General features: G+C 39.5%; 1 long non-coding RNA gene across 1 annotated transcript; it reads right to left on the reverse strand.

The window, feature by feature from the left end:
- Positions 1–1,245: 1,245 nt before the first annotated feature.
- On the reverse strand, positions 1,246–20,424 carry LOC147494853 (uncharacterized). Its single transcript, XR_015199298.1, has 3 exons — positions 20,300–20,424; positions 20,128–20,194; positions 1,246–1,946 (listed from the first exon to the last, which is right to left on the reverse strand). It is a non-coding gene; the product is annotated as an uncharacterized LOC147494853 (long non-coding RNA).
- Positions 20,425–24,559: the final 4,135 nt, after the last annotated feature.

The following is a 24,559-nucleotide window of genomic DNA, read 5'->3' on the forward strand; positions in this document are numbered from 1 at the left end:
TTCTTCTCTCTTTTTACTGTTCCTCCCTTTCTCTTTTTTTTTCCAGCTTCCCCCTTTTCTCCACATCTTCTCCTTTTTATATTCCCCTTTCTTTCCTCAGGACCGTCCACCTGTCCTGTCATCCTACGACCCCGATGTCGACCGTACACTTGCCACCGTGGACTAGGGTTCTGCGGCCTTGATCCGCTGCTCCTCATCGTCCTTGCATATGTTGCTCCCTATCAGCTGCACCGCGGACTTGGTCCAAGAGGTACACATCATGCTATTACAAAATCGAAACTTTTTGTTCTTGAATAGAGATGCTCCTTTTTTAAGCATTGTCATAGTGGGATCATTGATCTCTCCATGAGATAGAGTCAATATTTGCTTTTTAGCCCCTTTCTTAGGTATCACAACCTCTGTCCATTCGTTATTCGAATGTGATCTAGTTAGATTATGTGGCATAACAACAGAGTTGACATCGGTATGGTCATCAAAGACCTCCCTTTCTTTTTCAGAGATATCATCATCCAAGAGTGAATGTTCCTCTACCAATGCTGCATACTCTTGATTCTCAGAGTAAAAGAGTTGTAATTCATCATTGTTCAGCTCTTGGGTCTCAGGAATGAGGGTTACACTGGTATCATCATGTCTGTGTAATTGCTGAATGCTACATAAACTGTCTGTGTATCTTCTTCCCATCCTCACTCTCTCTCTTCCTTACCTCGCATGTCATTGTTTTAAGCAGTTAAATGGTTTCTTTCTTTTATTTAAAATAGTTTTGGTCTTTTTTCCCCACTTGTGATAGCCTCTAATAATGCTTGTTACGTGTTAGTAGCTAGTTTTTTAAAAGGCCATGCACTTATTTATGAAGCTTAATCTTCTAATCATTGCAGGCGAAGGAGTACTTTGAGAAAGCTGCCGAAAATGAGGAGGCTGGTGGTCATTATAATCTCGGGGTGTTATATCTCAAAGGGATTGGTGTGAAAAAGGATGCAATGCACATATTTCATAGAAGCAGCCAATGGCTGGTCAACCAAAGGCATTTTTCCAATTGGCAAAAATGTTCCATACAGGGATAGGGCTTAAAAAGAATCTTGCGATGGTAAGTTTGTTCATTCAGGTTACTTATTTTGTTTTAGTGCTCTCATTTGTAATCATTGTTTATCTCTGCTGGTTGTGTTATACTTCCGTGTAAATTAATTTTAATGGTTTTTATACTTGTACTCTGTATCTTTGTACAAATAATATTTAACAGCATAAACATCTAAAAAAAAATAAAAATTGCCAATTACAACATCAAAATCTCTCTTTACAAAGTTTAAAGACTCGTGTAGAGTTCCTCTAAAACCTTCTATTCTAGCACTGTGTTCCATGACTTCCATCTGAGGTAAACTCAATTTCTTCCGCATTTAACAAAGTTTCATCACGCCAATGTCCCATCTTTGACACCACTCTTCACGATGGCGTAAAGTCCGGACCCTACATGCACATTAAGAAACATTTCCTGACATGTAACAAGATCACTAGACAAGTATACTTTGTAAGCAGTTTATAGACTATAGATTAAGATTTATGCAGAGTACAAAATGAACTACCAATATGCTACTTTTGATGTTCTAACCACTAAAATATGATCGGTTTTATGCGAAAACCTTTTATATGCTTAGTAAACTCAACAAGGCAAAATTCCTACTCGGTTTGTTTTTGGGCTTCTACTTTGGGCTTTTGAATGATTTTTGATTATCCAAACCAGGAACAGAAGGGGCATTTGCCTTGCGGAATATGTCAGGAGAAGGTTTCTCCGACTCACGGGGGCTCATCAGCTTCTTCTCAACATCTTCAAATTTGGCAGTAGCCCATGGTGCTGTTCCAACATTCCGAGCAACACTTGGTACATCAATGGTCAGTGTAGAGACTTCATCTCGAAAAGCATACCATGTGTTGCCGCATGCAATCCATTCCAGCTGAACATAACCAAGAAAAAATGTACGAGGGGAATTAACAAAAATATGGCTCCAGTTGATATACCACCAAATAGAGCAAAAAATATGTGCTGGTAAAACTCAAGTAGAACCGCAAAAAAATTATTGGATTTAAGTCATTTAACATCTGTAGGACGCCTTTGGGGTGAATTTTTTACAAGGAACTGTCCTGATTCTAGAGGCCATATGTTAAAAACATTATAATAATAAGTCGGGCTTTTGTAAAGCAAAGCCTATATTACAACTTTTCATAACCCCAAAACACATCACACTGTTTGAATTTAGTGTACTAAAATGGGACAAAGCGTTTATTGCAAAGACAATTGACTAAAAGGTGGAACCAGGCAAAGGCAAGATAATGGGGATACTAAGCACCGATTCGCTAAACAACAAGTTTACACATAAAAGTACATTTCGGCGAAGTTAAAGGTCAAAGAGGGATTCCGTGATTCTGTAAGATTTTTACTGATTAGGAAAAGCTGCTATTAGCTTAGTTAAATCCTTGGGCAGGGTGCCTGTGTATCAGAGTAAGTTCTATTCTCAATCAATAATCTAGACAACTATATGTAACATCGTGCATTGTTGATGAAGACTTGGTTACATTGTCCCTCCCATCACTTCAACAGGGCAGTGGCATTGAATTAAGTTTAATTAGACAGAAACAGCGGAAGAGAAAGTATAAATCTGAATATCTGAAAACTTGACACACAAAATTCTGTGACAAAAAACCATCTGGACTTCTTATTGTGGCCTTTAGATAGATTCTATCCAAAATATTGTCTGAAACAAATACAAAGCGAGTTTACGGGTGTGGTAACCTTAGATAATCAAACTTCTTCAGCTGTGCTAGGCTTGGCAAGTCTAGGTTATCGGTCCTTGGAGGTTGAAAGGCCTACAATGAGTATCAAACACTTGTAAAGTGTGTGGTTGGTTCAGGATGAAATCCATTTTGATTTGAGATAAGCATCAGTAAATAAAACAACTTGGTTATTTTTCGGACATTGGTGCTTTCAGGTTTTCTACTTGATTGGAATCTTACTTTGTTTCACAGCTTCCAGTTCCGAAGCAATGAGGTATAATCTGCTTCAGTGCTTCCTCTTTTTGGGAGGCGGACTAGAACTATGTAACATATAAGAGCACCTCTTTTTGTATCAAATGAAACTAGGATACTTGGTATAACACCCCGTCTTTTAATTGCTTTTCCTATAATAATATTTATATTAATAATAATAATAATAATGTAAATAGATAAAACAAAGATAGGATATCCAGTAGTTTCGGATAAAAGCCCGTAAGTAAGTAGATAGGTTTAAAAAAAATAGAGTTTTTTTTAGGGGAGGTTTTAAACAACTAGAAAAAATCTATTTTTTTCTTGTTTAAAACCTCGTGAAAAAACTCTATTTTTTTCTAGTTTTAAACTACTTTTATCCTAAAAAGGGTTTTAAACCTATCTAAACTACCGGATATCCTATTTGGATATTTATCTTTTTTATCTATTACATTATTATAATTATTATTAATATAAATATTATTATAGGAAAAGCAATTAAAAAGACGGGTGTTATAATATACACCTTAAAAGGATCTCGCCCCGAGATTCAAGGTAGAGTGTCGGAAGAAGAGCTCGGTGTGCATGTCTTATCTTATCTTCAAGTTCCTGTGAGGTCCGTCATTTTCCCTTTCACTCCCTTTGCACTTTTACCAAGTTTACAATCCTCCTCCTAAGGTGTTTCACATCCCTATCTACTATCGTGATAGGCCTCATTTGTAAAAGTTACATCATCGTTCAACTCTAGCTCTGTTTGGTGAACAACCTCGGTAGGATCTTTCACACATTTCCATAGCATAGACACGTGGAAGACATCATGAATCATCGCTAAGTTAGGGCGGCAAAGCAAGACGACACGCCAAACTACCAACGGAGGCTACTATCTCATATGGTCCAATATATCATGGACTCAACTTTCCTTTCATGCCAAACCTCATAACTCCTCATAGGGGAAACCTTCAAAAACACAAAATCGCTTCTGTAAAACTCTACCCGTTTCCTCTTCAAATCTGCATAACTTTTACGCCTACTGCGTCTTTGTCTTAATCCTTTCTCTAATGACTTTAATCTGTTCGGATGTCTCTCTCACTATCTCGGGCCCAAGCAATACTTTCGGTCTCCCACATCGCCCAACAAGCGGTGATCGACATGGAAGCCCATACAAAGCCTCAAAGGGTGCCATACCGATGCTTCGACCGGAAACTGTTATTATATGCAAACTCCACCAAAGGTAAATGCTCCTCCCATCCTCCACCAAAATCCATTACACAAGACCGTAACATATCTTCTAATATCGATTCACCCTCTCCGATCGTCCATCAATGTCGAGGGGCGATAAAAGCGATACTCATCGCCAAACTAGTGCCCATAGCACGAAAAACTCTTCAAAACTTCGGAAGTGAACAAAGGATCTCGATTTGAAACAATACTCTTTGGAATCCCATGTAACGGACCACTTCTCGAATGTACAAGGAAACCAACTTATTCGTATTTCTACGATGCGTCAATAGGAATGAAATGAGCATATTTTCGTTAGGCGATCAACAATAACCCAAATAGATTCATTACCTCTCCGAGACTTAGGCAAGCCATCAATGAAATCCATAGAAATGTGCTCCCATTTCCACATCGGTATCTCTAATGGCTGCAATAATCCAGAAGGCCTCTGATGCTCTGCCTTAACCTGCTGACAAGTTAAACACTGAGAAATATATTCTCCAACATCTCTTTTCATTCCTTCCCACCAAAAGGTCCTCTTCAAGTCTTGGTACATATTCATTCCTCCAGGATGAATTGTAAACCGAGAACGATGAGCTTCATATAATATCTCCTTCTTTAACTCTGCATCATCTGGTACACACAATCTCTCATGAAATCAAAATCCTCCCTCAGAATCAACTGCCCACTCAGACGGACAATCATCTAAAATATCAATGACCACATCATCTAACCGACTCAAAAGAAATCGGTCTCTGTGCTGCATGGCAATCACTCTACTGAAAATCACTGGCCTAACCTCCAAACTGCATATATACCCCTCATCTGTATCTGGTGTATGGGTAGTCCGGACGTCATAAGCTGCTATGATCTCTAAACTCTTCCACTCTTGCACCATAAGAGTGGTCAAAACACCAGGCAATCGACTAAGTGCATCCGCAACTACATTGCCCTTGCCTGGGTGATACTGAATCTCGAAGTCATAACTACTTATGAACTCCATCCATCTCTGCTGTCTCATATTCAACTCCTTCTGTGAATAAAGATACTTCAAACTCTTGTGATCTGTGTAAAGCTCGAACTTCTCACCATATAAATAATGTATCCACACCTTCAAAGCAAAAACCACTGCCGCTAACTCCAGATCATGAGTAGGATAACGTCTCTCGTGTATCTTCAACTGTCGTGAAGCATACGACACCACCTTCTGGTCTTGCATTAACATACAACCCAAACCAGTTCCACTAGCATCTGTAAAAACCACTAACTTTCTGCCTCTAATCAGGATTACTAGAATTGGAGTTGTAGTCAACCTCTGTTTCAATTCTAGGAAAGCCTTCTCACAATCATTAGTCCACATAAACTTCACATCTTTCCTAGTTAACTTCGTGAGCGGAGCTGCAATAAGCGAGAACTTCTCAATAAATCTCCGATAATATCCAGCTAACCCCAAGAAACTTCTAATCTCTGTAACAGTGGTTGGTTGTTTCCATTCTTTCATTGCAGTAACCTTCTCAGGGTCTACATCAATCCCTTCACTAGATACCACATGTCCCAAGAAATGAATTTCTTCCTCCCAAAAATGGCACTTGCTAAACTTAGCATACAACTTCGTTTAACGGGCGATCGTGCATCACTATCTTCAAATGCATCTTATGTTCTTCTGTGTTTTGTGAATACACTAAAATGTCATCAATGAAAACAATCACAAATTTATACAAAAAGGGCCTGAATATACGATTCATCAGGTCCATAAAGAATGCAGGTGCATTCGTCAACCCAAAAGGCATCACAGAAAACTCATACAACCTATACCGAGTTCTAAATGCAGTCAAAGGAATACTCTTCTCTTCAACTCCCATCTGATAATAACTAGTCTTTAAATCAAACTTTGAAAATATCTTAGCCCCTTTCAACTGGTCCAACAGGTCATCAATCCTAGGAAGCGGATACTTATTTTTTATAGTCACTTGGTTCAAATTCTTGAAGTCAATACACATCCTCAAAGTACCATCCTTCTTTGAAACAAAAATAGCAGGCGCACCCCATGGTGAGTTGCTCGGTCGTATGAACCTGGTCATACACACCTTAAAAGATTCAAACCCATATACTCAAAAGATATGGTTAAGCCAAAAACAAAATCACTAAACATTAAACTCTTACCCTTTCTTGAGTAATTCCTCGACTTGCACTTTCATTTCGTCCAATAGCTTAGGGGCCAACCTGTAAGCCGACTTTGAAACCGTGTACGCCCCCGGTAACAAGTCTATCTGAAACTCCACCTCCCTCTTGGGTGGCAACCCGGAATCTCCTAAAAACATCTTGAAGTCTCTCACTACTTCCACATCCCCGATATCCCCGTGGGTATCTCTATGAAACACAGGAAACTAGACATCACCTAGTCCTCCTTACTAACAACACAGGTGTGAATCAACCTTGGCATGCCGGTGTATTCACTATAACCTCCCTCCTCGCACAATCCAAGGTAACATGATAACGTGTCAACCAGTCCATACCAAGTATGAAATGGAAACCCTCAAACCCCAAAACGATCAGGTCTACCATAAAGACATGTTCTAAGAAACATAACTTAAAACCTTTGCACTCGTCCTACAAGGTAACAGAACCTCCTAACGGTGTCTCAACACACAAGGGCTTAGATAAAAGGGTAGTTTTAAAACTTTCTTTCTCAACATACTGACGAGATATAAAGGAATGTGACCCGAATCAAACAAAACTCTGAATGTAAACTGAGATGAACTAAAGGTACTTTCAACATTCCCAAGTCCTGGCATAGCTGCATAGGCTCTAGCACGAGTGACTAGTGCTGGTGCTCTGTTCTGCTGATTACCCTGCTTGGTAGGGCAATAACGAGATAAATGCCCCACCTGCTTACACTCCCAGCAAGCCCTTTCAACAGGAACTATGGCTCTGAGCATTGGTGTTGGTGCAGGTAAAAGTAATCTTTCTTGCCGGTCGATCACGGAAGAGCGGGGAACTTCGACCTTGAAGAAGTGGGGACCCCGCCTCGCCCATCGATTCCCCGAGGTCTATAGCCTCCGATCGCCCGGTGGCCTATAACCACCTGGCGATGAAATCCTCCCGGGTCGGTATACACCTGCTGATGAAATCCTCCCTGAAACCCCTGGGATGGTGGTCTCTGAAACGGACCCCTCGGAGGTATATCATAAGGCCTAAACCTATTCGGTTGCCTGCTCTCAAAAGGCCTAGGACCTGTATGTACCACTGTACTTGTACCCCTACGAACGACCATCATGGGGTACCACTATAAGAGCCGTCCACTAATGAGACGGGCTTGCTTACCCGCTACTGTGGCAGTCCCGCGTCTACTAATGTGGCATTCGGGCATGCCTTCTATTGGAGCAATGACACTGCTCACTAATATGACACCCAAGTTATATATAGCAGGTCTGGAGATATGTCAAGGGATTTTGTCCATATGAAGCTTTTGGAAAGATTTTATACAAAGAGGGAAATATCTCGTCAAATAAGAAAGGGGTATTTTTAGCAATGAGATTCCTATAAATACCCAACAATCATTTCAAACAAAGGACTACGTGCATTTTTGAGACTTGATTCCAGAGAACAATTTGGATACGTAAGCAGCCATTGGTGGTATAGTCTCTTTCACTCTCTATCCACCTCTCCAACAAGATCATTAGTGTGTTTGTGTGAGTTCTCACCCAAACATAATTGGCGCCGTCCGTGGTCCTTATTGACGGGCCCTCTTCCACGTTCCTTCTTCCAAGCACCATTAATGGCAAAAACTACAAGGTCTCAGGCGAACAAGAATGCAAGAACACAACAACAACAAGACGAAAATCCGGAAATACTAATCAATCAGGAGGTGATAGAACAACCGGCTGCAACAGATCTGCAAGATCAGCCTTTTCAACTCCCAGTGCCACGACAACCCAGATCTAGACGTCCGACATCTCAGGCTCCAGTAACTCACCTTCAAGATCTAGACGTTACAAATGCAAACGAAGTAGATCCGGATAACATGGAGATAGGAGATGAAGACATGCCGTTAGAAGTACTGCGTCAGAGGTTCAGAAGAGAGAAGGAGCATAGCAACTACTTGCAGAAGCAATTGGACAAAGGGAAGCAAGTACAAAGGGATGACGCCGATGCTGCATTTTCCACACCGGCAAGAGCTCCCAGATCCGGTGAAAATCGGAGTGTATCCAACCGACTACAATTTAATTACGGTACATCCCGTCCATTGGAAACGGTCCCTGAGCATCGTCACCCAAGGTCAAACAGACATTCATCTCATTCAAGAAGACGATCCAGATCTCGAAATACCAACAACACTAGGCGTATAAGTGGTCATAACATGACAAGATCATTGAATGTTGATCATAGCGTATCAGAAAGGTGGACAACATCCACCATAAGACGAAATGCTGAACGCCAAGATCAGGACCTCAGAGACGAATTGCAACATGACCTTAGACATGGCTTGAATGCAGCAAACCGATACAGACAGGTTAATGACGGTCAGCCCAGAATATGGCCACACCAAAGAAATGGGTCCCCAGTTCGACAGCCTAGCCCGTTTTATCGGCATAGGTCTCGCAGCCCAAGGAACCAGCCAAATATAGAAGCAAGCAACAACTGGGGGCGACAACACCGTGAGATGCAACGTAGTGAAGTTACTCCTCAAGTCGTAAGTCTAGAAGCCACAGGTGCACCATTCACGGAACAACAAATCAAAGACATCATCAAGAAAACAATGACTAATGTGGGTGTCACTGAAGCACGATGGAAAGACCTTGCAGTAAATGAAGATGTCGTCGGGAGATTTTCTCTAAAAATACAAAATGCAGAGCATCAGAAAGGATTCAAACAACCAGACCTTCCTACGTTCAACGAAGCAGGAGGAGACCCAAACGATCATGTTATGGAGTTTAAAAGCAGGGTAATTCTATGGCGCAAAGATGACCCCCTACTGTGCAAACTTTTTCCGTCTACGTTAAAAGGAGAAGCTCTACGTTGGCTTTCCAGCTTGCCAGCTCAATCTATCGCGTCATTTCAGGAATTAGCAAACCAGTTCACAGATCGGTTTAAGCATAATTGGACACGTCCTAAGGATGTCAACATCTTGCTCAACACCAAGCAGCAAAAGGATGAAGCATTGGCAAAGTTCGTAATTCGTTTCCGCCAAGTGCAAGCAGAGGTCACCGATGTCCCTGACGTAATGATCATTCATGCATTCAAGGAAGGAGTCCATTTCGATAAAAACAGAATTTACAACTCCCTTGTACGGGACCCCCCACAATCAAAATCTGATTTGTTTGCACGAACACAGCAGTTCATTAACGTGGAGGAAGATGTTAGATCAAAAGCCTCACGAGACAAAGACTTCCGGAGTAAAGACTCAAACGAAGGTAAAGGCAAACAGAAGCAAAACATATCAGAAGGACCACCACAGAAGTTAGAATACAACAAGGTTAACACAGTTCATGAGGAAATGAAGCTCACTCCATTAAATGCCAAGTACAATGTGATATATGAAAAGATCAAGGGACGCAACTTACTTTTTCCACCACTACCCTTGCCTGAAAACACTAAGTCTACACGTGACAAAAATTTTTGGTGTCACTTCCACAATGATTTCGGCCATGAAACAGGAGAGTGCAGATCCCTCAAGGGAAAAATACAGAGGCTAGTCGACAAGGGACAATTAGATGAGTTTGTGCTTTCAAAAACGGTGAAACAAAATGTAGCAATGACTAGCCACAATGTCATACTAGCTGGTCATGCCAAAATCAATGATGTTTCACGAACAAGGCAAAAGTGTTAACAACGAGCAAAGTTTGGTTTCTTACGGGAATTTTATCACGTCAATAACATTGATTTTGTTGAAGGAATTCGATTCGAAACCACGCGAGCTTGGTCCCCTATGTTTTAGTGATAGAGATCTAATTGGCGTCCATCATCCTCATTATGATCTTTGTCGTCATTTCAGCTTTCGTTGGATTATGGCGAAGTTTCGCGATCATGATAGATCTTTGGAAGCTCTGTCGGCGTCATTTTTGCAGGTTGCTACAAGAACATGCATTTGTCGAGAAAATTTAATTACTACGAAAGTACTCCAATCATTGGGTTTGCGGAAACCGCAACAACTCCAAAATGGGAAGAGTCTCTACCACCACGCTCATGGACAAGTCTATTGACATTGAATTTCCCGATGAATTGCAAGTCCCTCAGACAATGCAATCCTAGGAAGAGACTGGCTCCACAAAGATATGGGCATGATAGTCTCTACCTTTCACCGGCGATAAAATTCCCATCTCGACAAAATTTGTAAGGTCGCGGTGACCAGATGGTTTCCCACAGCTGTCACGAGAAAGTCTTGGATGAATATCGTCAGTCGAATATGCGGGGAAATACAATTCTCAGTAATTCGCAAGCAGTGTCTAAATCAGAGTTAGCCACGCACAGTATTTATACTGCTAGTTCACAAAATGAAGGACCGCCGACTATCGACCGCCTCTTAGAAGTTCAAATTGGGAATTTAGGTGGACAAACAACTTTCATTTCGGCAGAACTGACGGAAAATGAACAAAAAGAAATGGTAGCACTCCTCAGAAAAAACAAAAAGATCTTTGCTTGGTCAGTCGAGCAGATGCCAGGGATCAGCCCAGAAGTTGCATGCCACACACTTGACATGGATCCTACCATCAAGCCAGTTCGGCAGAAGCCTAGGCGCATGGCCCCAGATAGAAAACTCAAAGTCAGAGAGGAAATTGATCGGTTACTCTCAACTCAATTCATACAACCAGTTTCATATCCGCGGTGGTTGTCTAACGTGGTTGTAGTGCCCAAGAAAGATGGTAAAATGAGAGTGTGCATTGATTTCACGAACCTTAACAAAGCTTGCCCGATTCATCCCTACCCTCTTCCACGAATATCGGAATTGGTAGATGCCACGTCTAGCTACCCACGCTTATCATTTATGGATGCGTATTCGGGATACCACCAGATCCCGCTAGCTGTTAAAGACCAAGAAGCAACTGCATTCATCACTGACCAAGGGATTTTTTGTTACCAAGTTATGCCTTTCGGTTTAAAAAACGCAGGGGCTACGTACCAAAGGATGATCAACACCATATTCGGAGATATGTTGGGCAAGACAATGGAAGCTTACATTGATGACATGGTTGTAAAATCCAAGCACAGTGGCGATCACATCTCTGACTTACAATCGCTTTTTTTAATCGAAATTTAATTCAACATGCGGCTAAATCCTTTGAAATGTGCTTTCGGACTGATATCAGGAAAATTTCTAGGGTATTTGATGACTCGTCGAGGCATCGAAGCTAACCCAGAACAAATCCGATCCATTCAATCCATGCCCTCTCCAAAAACAAAAAAGGAGATTCAACAGCTCACAGGGCGTTTAGCACTAAATCGTTTCATCTCTAAATACTCGGACCGGTGTCATCCTTTCTTTCAGACGTTAAAAGACTCAGCAAAGTGGAATGATGATTGTGAAAATGCCTTTCAATCAATTAAGAACTACCTTGTCGCACCACCAATCTTGGCCAGCCCAGCTACAGGGCAACCTGTTGGAGCTTACTTGGCCGCTACAAATACTGCAGTAAGTGCAGTCCTGTTCATCGATGGAGAAGACGGTCGTCCAATCTTCTTCATTAGTAAAACACTAACGGGGGCGGAAATCAGATATTCGAGAATTGAAAAAATTGCTCTAGCCTTGGTTCATCTTTGCCGGGCGCCTCAAGCCATATTTCCAAGGAAGATCGATCAAAGTATACACGGAATATCCTCATAAAGTTTTCGAAGTGCCCAAGAATCAAGTAGACTCGCTGAATGGGACATCTACTTAAGTGCTTATAGCATCCATTTTGAACCTCGCGTTTCAGAAAAGGGTCATGCACTTGCATTCCTAATGGCAGATTTCCCTATCGACGATTTTGTCCCCGAAGTCAACCAAGAGGCAAGATATCTATAGCTTAAACGGCTATAGTTGGGGGCGAGGAAGCCCTGCCAAAGCATACGGACCCTTCATCCGATTTATGGATTGTTTACACAGATGGCTCACACAACAAATCCGGCTATGGATTAGGATGTGTTTTTATCAAGCCAGATAAATCAACCATGGAGCTCGTTCGCTTTTTGGGTTCAAGGCCTCCAATAATGTAGCAGAATATGAAGCTATCATGTACGCAATGCGCACAGACTTTGGACTTAGGAGTTCGAAAATTACAAATTTTCACTGACTCACGGTTGGTGGCAGGGCAATTCTCCGGCTCTTTTGAAGCCCGAGACGATAAAATGGCAGCATACCTAGACTTAATTCACAGACTTGCTCACCAGTTTGAAACCATCCAGATTATACAAAGGCCTAGGAATGATGTTCGACATGCAGACGCCTTAGCATATCTATCCGCAGCAGTAGACATTGATGGACCAAGACAAGTTAACGTTGATTTCCAGCAAGACCCGAGCATTGACTTGTCCTTAGAACAACTCGCAGACATCTACATCAACGCATGTTGCTTTTTCTATATGGATAGGGAACATCTACCATCGGACATTAATGTTGTCAATATGAGGAAAAGGAAGTATGATATTCCCCTACAAGACAAGCCCAGTGAAGACGTTTCCCAGAAAGATAGAAACAAGACTCTTCAAGAAAATGATGCAGACTCCAGCCCTATACCTGAAAGTAACGATCAAGGTGACAACGAAATTGCAGAAGAGCCCGACAACTTCACTTACCCAAATGTTGGGGCAGACATCGACGATTGGCGCACACCGATCATTGCATTTCTACGCAATGGCATAGTCCCTTCAGAACCCAAGATCCCAGATAACGTCAAAAGAGACTCATGGAAGTTTATACTCGTATCTTCATCCACGGGAACTCTGCAATTGTGCGGGGAAAGGTAATTCATTGTCTCTATCTTTGAGGTGTCTCACAACACGAGGAAGGAACAGCCCGTGCTACAAGAAATCCATGCAGGGATATGCGGAAATCATTCGGGTGGTTGAAGTTTGGCTCATAAGGCAATGCCGCAAGGATATTGGTGGCCTCATATGCAATTGGATGCGAAAAACATTTCCTAGACATGTATTCCTTGTCAGAAACACTATCATTTGGGTACTCTTCCAGCCACTGAGCTACACCCGATTTTCTCACCATGGCCATTTGCAAAATGGGGTTTAGACATCATTGGGCCCCTACCTAGAGCTCCAGGGAATGTTCGCTTTCTCCTCATAGCTACAGATTATTTTACCAAGTGGGCAGAAGTACAACCTTTGGTGCACATACAAGCTTCGGACGTCAAACGGTTCCTATGGAAGGATATAATTTGCCGATTTGGTATCCCCGCTGAGTTAATATCAGACAATGGAAAGCAATTTGATGCAGAAGAAATACACAGGCTTTGTGCTAGTCTCCATATTCAGCACAATTTTTCTGCACCCTATCACCCCCAAGCAAATGGGCAGGCCGAAGCGACAAATAAATCCATCTTAGCAATCCTCAAACGTCGACTCGAACAGGCTAAAGGCAAGTGGACAAGGGAGCTACCAGCCGTTCTATGGGCGTATAGAACAACTCCAAAGCGCTCGACAGGAATGTCACCATTTAACCTGGCGTATGGAGCAGAAGCGGTATTACCCACGGAAATTTTTGCTGAGACGACCCGCACCGCTGCCTTAAATGATGGCCATAATGACGAATTAGTAGCTCATTCAAAGGCCAATCTAGATGAAGTGCGCGAGGAAAGTATTGCTCGTCTCCTCCATTACCAAGCCGCAATGAAGAAGCAATATGACAAGAAAGCGGAAAGTTTTTCATCCAGCGACCGGGTCTTGTGTAGACAATCAAAGATCATCGAGGCGGGGAAGCTAGGCTTAAAACGGGAAGGACCTCTTATCATTGACCGTCTTGCCTCTAAAGATGATATATTTCCTTCACACAATTTGGGGAACCCTCTCCGAAACCATGGAATGCGCTCCATCTTAGGCGTTTTTATCGTTAAATTGGTTTCCCATTAGTACAAATTGGTAGCTTGAGTGACAGCTCCTTAGTGTTTGTCCATGAGACGGACTAGCTATGTTGTTTCAAATTTGAAATCATCAATAAACTTTCATTCTTCCATATTTGACTTCCATTCAAAGAAGACATACGGTGTATATAAATTCCTCAAAAGCAATGTACAAAAAGCACTCTAGTTCAGTCACCACCACCTTAGTTTAGGTGAGGTTGGTATTTCACCTACACAAATTCAAAGTCGTGGAGTTTGCGTTTGCAAAACCTTACTCCACGCATCAAAAGTCGTGGAGTTTGCGTTTGCAAAACCTTACTCTCCCGATCAAAAGTCGTGGAGTTTGCGTTTGCAAAACCTTACTCCACGCATCAAAAAGTCGTGGAGTTTGCGTTTGCAAAACCTTACTCCACGCATCAAAAAGTCGTGGAATTTGCGTTTGCAAAACCTTACTCCACGCATCAAAAAGTTGTGGAATTTGCGTTTGCAAAACCTTACTCCACGCATCAAAAAGTCGTGGAGTTGGCGTTTGCAAAACCTTACTCCACGCATCAAAAAGTCGTGGAATTGGCGTTTGCAAAACCTTACTCCACGCATCAAAAAGTCGTGGAGTTTGTGTTTGCAAAACCTTACTCCACGCATCACAAAGTCGTGGAGTTTGCGTCTACAACACCTTACTCCACGCATCAAGAAGTCACGGGACTTGCATATGCAATATCTTGACCCACGCACCAGAAAATCGTGGGGTTAGCATTTACAATACCTTACCCCTCTCATCACAAATCACATAGCAATCAAGCGGGAATGACTATATAAATGCAAACCGGTTTATCGTGTCTATCAACAAAATGAATTAAATTTCTGTTTCCCAAATTTTACATTATCACCTAGGTGTTCTTCATTATAAAAGAGGTTGTGCACGCATCGACACTTAATTCAAAGCATTCTAAGTTAAGTACCTTAACTAAGTTATTCGCATGGCATCGCAGAAATTGTGATCACACTGTTTCACTTTTATAGTAATATGATGTCTATTCTTCGCCGCAAGGAACGAATTCCATCCGGCAAAGAGGGGGCGGTGTATGTACCACTGTACTTGTACCCCTACGAACGACCATCATGGGGTACCACTATAAGAGCCGTCCACTAATGAGACGGGCTTGCTTACCCGCTACTGTGGCAGTCCCGCGTCTACTAATGTGGCATTCGGGCATGCCTTCTATTGGAGCAATGACACTGCTCACTAATATGACACCCAAGTTATATATAGCAGGTCTGGAGATATGTCAAGGGATTTTGTCCATATGAAGCTTTTGGAAAGATTTTATACAAAGAGGGAAATATCTCGTCAAATAAGAAAGGGGTATTTTTAGCAATGAGATTCCTATAAATACCCAACAATCATTTCAAACAAAGGACTACGTGCATTTTTGAGACTTGATTCCAGAGAACAATTTGGATACGTAGGCAGCCATTGGTGGTACAGTCTCTTTCACTGTCTATCCACCTCTCCAACAAGATCATTAGTGTGTTTGTGTGAGTTCTCACCCAAACAGGACCAACAACTGGTATCTCACCAAACTTCCTCTTCCCCCTCGACTCTCTTAGGGCTGCATTCTGCTCCTCATATCTCAAGGCCAAGTCCAACACACGATCAAAAGTGTCCCCATCAAAAGGAATCAACTTGCTGGACAAGTGACTCTCTAACCCACGTATGAACTTTTGGTTTTTCTTCTTGTCAGTATCCACAAGATAGGGAGCAAACCTCGATAACTCATTAAACTTGGTCACATACCCAAATCCACAGACTTCCGTCTTGAGTCAACTCAGAGAACTGTTGAGCCAAACTGCTTTTCTTGCCTCGGGGAATGAACTTACTCTCAAATCTAATCTTGAAGTCTTCCCAAGTCAAAGTTCTAGTGTCGGACTAGGGGTGAGAGCTTCGCCACCAAAACCTAGCGTCATCAAGTTGGTGAGTCGCCAACTCCTCGAGATCTCAATCTCCGTAAAGCTGCATGCGGCTCAAAACATTTTCACAACTTTGAATCCAAGACTCTGCTGCAATCGCATTCCCAACACCAGTAAATCGCTGCCCACCAAGAGTACCAAACTCCTTATTGCGCTTAGCAAAAGGATCTCCCTGAACAGGATGGTTATTCTGCATAGCCTGCAACAATTGATTCATTTGTCCTCGACATCTCATCTTTGGAGTGTTCACCGCAGTCCAAAGAGTATTACCATTACGTGTCTCAACCATGATCTACAGTTCAAACAAAACTCCCATTAATATTCACATATATCCAAAACTCTCAATACTATAACCCATATTCCACATCCGAGGATCACTTAGACTTTCCAACACTAAGCTAACCTAGGCTTTGATAATGCGTAAACAAAGTTTACTGCACCCTTTTAGAACTCTCCACGCCTCAAGTTTGGAATTGAGTTTTATGACTGATGAAGTCATATGTTAGGTGGGCATTTATTGAATGTGCCATAAATGGCCCGTTAGTGTTATATAAGGGTATTCATTGAATGTGCCATGAATGACCAGATGGTTTGGACTGCCCTAAAGAGGAACTAAGGTATTCGCCTTACGGGTTAGTTGAATTCCTTGAGTGTACGGGAATATAGGATTGGGTATTCCTTGAGTGTGGCAGGAATGACCCAGGGCATTCATTGAATGTGCCATGAATGACCCGTTAGTGATATGATAGGTATTCCTTGAATGTGGAGGGAATGACCTAAGGTATTCATTGAATGTGCCATGAATGACCTGAGTTTTTGTGCCCAAAGAGGCTGTGAAATATGTGTTTAAAAACCCAGACTATGACGGAGGATACTACACATACAAACCCTAATAGCCATGTCATAAAAGAAACAACTTAAAATAAAATAATCCCAATAATTATCCGCAACTTCTTTATTAAGATAACATCCTTCCAAATAAAATATCAAACAAACTCTCAGAATAAAATTCCTCACTACCATGTTCTCATGCCATGAAAAAGGTAAACTACGTTATTACATCCTTCCAATAGGAATCAGACCTAAAAGAAAATTAACGGACTGCTCCAGGCAAGAATCCCAATCACACGCCGCGGTTCCACTGCCTTCCACCTATGTTCCCAAGAACACACCCACGTTGCCAAAACAAAGCAAACATGGGTCAGCAAAATGGAATTTGCTGGTATGAGTAGACTAACTACATATAAACATTTCAAACTTTACTTATCCAACTAACACTTTAAATCTATCATAACCTAATCATTCTCAGCTTGGAAGACAGGTAGTTCCGTCATCTCAACCGGCATAGTTTCTTCCCAAGCAAAACTTCCATTTTATTAACTCATTCTAATAACTCCTTTTAATATCTAAATAATTGAATTACACTTACCGATATCCGCCGCTGTATAAGGGTAGGACCGCGTCCCTGCACAAAATATTATTAAGTCCTACCCTCCTGCAAAAGAAAGTTAGAACTTGTATATATAACATATGTAGATATTCTATATGTATTCAAAGGTAAACCCAAGCACGCTCGTATAAACAAATCAATTTCTCTTATCAATTAATCAATTACTTTTCTTATACACCCACCCTTTAGTACCTACTCCACGATTTGCACTCCACACATTTGCCAAATCACACATTCCTGTGTGCCTCTCTCCCACCGAATACCACAATATCATAGCCATCTCTGGGCTTTCATACACATATTTCACGACCTCTTTGGGCAAAAACTCAGGTCATTCATGGCACATTCAATGAATACCTTAGGTCATTCCCGCCACATTCAAGGAATACCTATCATATCACTAACGGACCATTCATGGCACATTCAATGAATGCCCTGGGTCATTCCTGCCACATTCAAGGAATACCCAATCCTATATTCCCGTACACTCAAGGAATTCAACTAACCCGCAAGGCGAATACCTTAGTTCCTTTTTAGGGCAGTCCAAACCATCTGGTCATTCATGGCACATTCAATGAATACCCAGGTCATTCATGGCACATTCAATAAATGCCCACCTAACATATGACTTCATCAATCATAAAACTCAATTCCAAAACTTGAGGTGTGGAGAGTTCTAAAAGGGTGCGGTAAATTTTGTTTATGCATTATTGAACTTTATTGTATATATTATTTTAGAGAACGAAGGAATATCTTGATTGAAGTATTTTTGGTTTACGCGTTATTAATTTCATGGATGTGTGTATAAGTGTCATAACGTTGTGTATCGTAAAAGACTGAAAAATCACAAAGCAGTAAATACACGTACACAAGTATATTTATAAAGGTCCTAGCCTAAGTCAAACATGCTAATAGTCCTAGACTTATCCTAATAGACCGAATCATAATTTTAGGAAAAAGTCAAATTTCGGGTCAACTGGTCAAAGTCAACCCTGGTCAAAGTCAAAGTCAAAGTCTACTCTGGTCAACAGTCAAAGTCAGAGTCCACTCTGGTCAACAGTCAAAGTCAGAGTCCACAAACTCTTCTAACCCAAAGGCCCAAAGTCTAAGGCCCAAAAATAAAATCCAAAGGTTTTAACATACGAGCCCATCACGATTTGGCCCAAGCCCAAATCGTGGTTCACTGTTCATCTCCTTCCTCATCCAACTTCCAGCCACCACCGACCACCACAACAGCCACCACCGGCCACCTCGAAGCAAAAGGAACCCAGCGGTTTTCATCCCCACAAAAACCCCCACCTACCTATACCATCAAATCATGATTCTATTATACTGTAAAAATTCGAATCGACGCCATTAAAGGTTTATTCACACTTCAATCACCCTCTCTCCAGCACCCAATCCACCACCAACACATCCCCCTCAACCCAACAACATAACCTCACAACAAAACTAATCAAAAACCTTAGTCCCAACAATCAAGACGCAGGACGGTTTGGTGCTGATTTGGTCGCCATTGAAGCTCCTCCGAAGCTTCAGTAGCCCACCTCGCGACACCAACAACCCATCTAACACCAATTAGAACACTAACAGTTCCAACATCACCACAAATCAAAAAAATAAAATATACTTCAAACACAAAACAGGAAGGACGGTTTGGTGCTTTGGTGCTGATAGCGACGCCATTAACCACCAGTGTCAAGATGTCAAGGCTTCGACAGTTTAACTTTTCAACTTTACCCTCGTTTTACATACTGTGGTACTGCGACCTTTGTATTTATCAGTCGACACCATTAACGGGGTTTACACTATCTCAATTCTGGAAAACAGTATTACTGGGATGAATAGCATAAACCAATATAACAAAAAAAAACTTCAGACTACTCACTGTTTTGAAACCGAACAGCTTCCCGAAAGCAGAAAAACCCCCAAAGACTGAAGTCGACTGTCGCGCGAAACTGGAAGATCTTTCTTGTTTAAACCATTTTTTTTTTTTTTTTTTTTTATAAACCCTCGCTGTGTTTTTCTCCCAGAACTCTTTCGAGAAAACTCTATTTTTTCTAGTTGTTTAAAACCTACCCGAAAAACAAGGGTTTTAAACCTATCTACTTACTTACGGGCTTTTATCCGAAACTACTGGATATCCTATCTTTGTTTTATCTATTTACATTATTATTATTATTATTAATATAAATATTATTATAGGAAAAGCAATTAAAAGACGGGGTGTTATACTTGGATCAACAAGTAGTAAAAGAAGAATAAGGAAGAGTGGAAGCCAAGAGAAGCAGAGAACGAGACGAGGCACTGAGGTCATAAGCCCTATGTCTCGTTTTCAATGAACTTAGTAAGTTATTACGTACGTGGTTACACAACTTGAAGGTTTCTCTCTGATGGAAAAAAAAAAGAATTATCACAGGGAAAATATTGAACCTGATAGCGGTCTCCACGTGCTCCAGCTTGGATAATGTCTGTCAAACCCACTTTTTTCTCGTGGCATCTTTGGCATCGAGTGTAAGCATAAATTTAATAGAGAGGATCATGAATCACATATTATTTCACATAATATGAAGAATGTAAATAATGAATCAATAAAACGTTGTACCTTGATCCATAGTGAAAATAATGTGTAGAATCCGATAATGAAAAGCAAATCACCGTTTCTCTTCCAAACCTTTATAAGCTTTAACGTGTTGATTGTTGTAGTAGAGAAATATGGGGTTTCTCCACTCTTATATAAATGATGGAGAGATGACGGTGGTTTCAAAGTCTTTTAGTCTTCCGCCTTCCCATAATTGGTGGAGTAAGTTATTTAACCTTCTTCTCTTAATTAGCCAATGTAATTAAGGCATGAGTAATAGGATATTTACTTAAGGAGTAACCCACATCAATTTAAAAACTGAAACTCTATAAGGTTTTGACTTGTTGACCACTTTATGGAGGATATGAAATAGTGGTCTTTGGACTATTATATCATATCTTACATTCTCCCACTTGGTCTATATGACAAAACTATATATGGATTTTATTTTATAAAACGTTTTGTAAAACGACTTGTGTGGGTTAACAATAAAAACAACATAATTGCGATCGCGTTTTGAAAATATATCAAATACATGCCTTTACATAATTTGGTTATCATAATATCATTATCAAACAAATTACTAATGTAAGTTATGGCGGTAATATGTCAAATATGCACGTGTGCGACATCTTTCCTTCCATATACCATGTCACTAGCAACTTGCTTAATATGATCTATAACTGAGAAGTTAGGCAAAAATTTATTGCCTATTAATGTCCAATAATAATATTCGGTTTCATTCATAATAAGTACGTACTCCCACTAATGAAACAGAAATGATAGAAACATGATAATTGAGCTCTTTAGGTGTTAGATGAAATAAACATAAAATTTCAATCCAATTAACCATCATTGCGTCATGGGTTATATCAAATACTCTTATTTTAGTCGACATTTCATAATTATACGTGTTTGATAGAAACCAAATGGTTAATGTATCAATTATTATAAGTTGGTGCTATTATCATCAATATACACTCGATGTTTCTACAGTTCATAACTGTTCTCCAAATCCAATCTTGCACCTAAATCTCGGGTATAACTCTTGGAGAAGATAAGGTGCAACATAAGTTTTAGCAACTTGGCAATAATGTAAACAACTAATCCAAGCTCTAAGATAATATGCACACTATATATCATAAATTGTGGTCTCAAAGCAAACCACAAACTCAGCAGTAGCAATATAATCTGTCTGATTTGAGTTTAAATATTCAATCACACGAATATGTGATAAATCATCATAAATGTGAGCAGATAGTCACCTATTCATATAAAGTACGTTAGTAGCTGAACAAATCAATATACATAATCTATAAGGAAGTTTACTAAGATATATATGCTTTATGAGACAACTCCATAATTTGCCTCTTCAATATTCTTAGTTTTGTGTAATAAACCAAAATCACAGTTGCTTAGCGTAAAAATCATAAACATACAAGACTGAAATTAAAAACTAATTCCCACTGACCTTCAAGTATATACATTGCTAGACAGTGTTTTCCATGCAACCAAAGGAATTAATGATATCGTTAAACTTAAGCTATCATTATGGGAATTTTGTTTAAGTTCATACTATGACTCTTACGTTTACAATACTTACATAAAGTTCAATGAAGGAAAGCGGTTTTACATATATTTGGTGTAATTTAAAATTAAAATGAGTCACCTAGCCATGATAATTCTATATAGAGTCATTTTAGGATACAAATAGAGACTCATAAAATAATCAACACCTTTCTTTAAGATGAAATCTTTAGAACAAGTCCATCTTTATTTTTCTCAATATTGCATGTACTGTCGAGCTTAGTCTTGAAGCTAAACTCAACGAACTTGTATCCTTTAGGCAATTCGAGAAGATCTTAGACGTCATTATGTTCCGTAGATTTCAACTTTGCTTTATATTGTTAATCCATTTAGTATAATCAATACATATACTATGGCCTCTTAAATGAAACCAAGTCTTCATAGTCCTTTTACTTAGACTCTTGTAGATATACCACAAACTTATTTGGAATTGCAAACCTCTTTTCTATTTGAGATTTTGTAATGCAATTCCTTGTGGTTATTCTACTATCTGTTCATTGGTGACATTTCATTATGGAGTGTACGTGATCAGTCAATTGGTGTTCATTATTGTCAAACTAATCAACAACATGAGGAACAACAACTTTCTTAGAAGTGAAAGGTATGGGGACAAGCACCCAAACTTCTATATTTACCACATTTCTGAAATGAATCACAATATCTTTGTTGTATGTCACTCCCATTGATTTCACCAATCTTACTTATCTAACATTATTGGTTTCAATTATTCTTGTTCCATAGTTAGATAAGTAAATACCCTTTGGATTTTCTAAGGCAACTTATTAATAAACAACCAATAACTTGATTGAAAATCCAATTTTCTTTCATAGAGAATATAAAACTCTAACTTTGCTAAGCATCCTTAATTAACTTGCTGGTGCCTTAATATGTTTCTATAAAAGAAGTTCTTTGGAACTGTTTTTATAGAAACTTTATACATACATAGCGGCTTTTAGAGTTTCAATCCATAACGACATGGGTATAAATGATTTACTTAACATTCTCCTAACTATGTCCATAAAGGTCACGCCTTTCTAGAAACTTTATAGATACGCCAGGACATGGAGTTTAGCTTTAGTAATATTCACCACTTCGATTAGCTATGACATCTTCACTTTATGTCTATTTGCTTCTCAAACTTAAGAATGTACATTCGTAATGTACATTAAAGAGATTTATTATGCAATAAATTGACACAATCATGATGTGAATTTTCATCTGTAAGTGTGTTAAGATAACCTCATCACGAAATATTAAGTGGTAGAATGGATACAAATGTTGAAACTTATTGTGGCTCTTTAGGGATGTGTTTGAATCATTTTCATTAATACAATTCACACACATTCACCTAAAACATTAGTAAACTAAGATCCAGAAAGAATCATACACTCTACCAATAATCTATCAATAATTGTCTTGAATATGACTCTAAGCTAAGTCTTTTATGCCACAATAAAGACGACACGTCACTAACTTAGCTACATTTAGTTCCAACTCGAAGATGTATGATCATTGAGGTTCCATTCAAATGGTTATGGAATTCTTGTTAGTATTAGTCATCACATAAGGTTCGATAATGAATAAAGGTGAAAAGACTCATATATATATATATTCCATTACCATATCAAAATGATCATCCATTATCATCATAATAAGAACATGTACAGTAGCACTTAAGTAGATACACCAATTATTAGAAGAATATGGTTTGATTCGAAAATACAAAAGCAAAGTGCTGACTCTCTATTTCAAATCATACCATTCCGTTATGACAGTCTTTCAAAAGATGCTTCAATTTCTTAATGAAGTAGAAGCACTTCATGTCTTATTCTTCTTTAAAAACCTAAATAACATGAGTAGGTCATTTTAGCTTGGACAATCTCTTCTCCTTATGTCCTGGTCCTTAACGCATAAGATGAATTATCCTTACAGTTTAAGTCTTACTTCTTCTTAAATGACCAATTTAGTCAACCTAATTAATGACATTTCATTACCCTTCATCGTACTAAAATGAATTCTAGAATTGCTTCAACGAAGAATGTAAGAAATTCATTCAATGTAAGGACTCATCACATTCTTAACTAAATTTTGGTTTAACCCATTATATACATTGTCAGCTAAGTTCTAAAAGTTTCATATATAGACATATCATATAAGAAACTCTTAAACATTTTAGATTTTTACAAACTTTATACAATATGAATAGGGACTCAGAAAAATAATGCTCACTATATAAATATTTTGATACACAACACGTAAATTTTAAAGTGGAGTGATGAACAAAGTAGAATCATTACAACATTGCCTTTGGGCTAATGATGCAACACACAAAGCGTTCACTCACATATTAATATTATTATAATAGGGCTAAATAATATTGTATATAAAAATTGGATAAGTCATTTACCTAACCTTTATATCCAGTTTAGATCCAATTAAAAAACACAAACGGATTACCCTATCTCAATTTCCTAACCAATGAAATGATTATCAACCTTTGGGCCAATAAAACATTCCTCATGATTAGAAAATTGCAATATAATGTCATTAACGATAATACGAATGATACTTACAACTTCTTGATGTTAGGGTCACTTTGGTGACTACCAAACGATAATATTCGCAAATATCAACTCGTGGAATGACAACAATCACCATGATGATCCTAATAGATCGCCATTTGTTACCATAAATAGC

This window comes from Coptis chinensis, chromosome 6, assembly GCF_015680905.1.
Source record: "Coptis chinensis isolate HL-2020 chromosome 6, ASM1568090v1, whole genome shotgun sequence".
Taxonomy (NCBI): Eukaryota; Viridiplantae; Streptophyta; class Magnoliopsida; order Ranunculales; family Ranunculaceae; genus Coptis; species Coptis chinensis.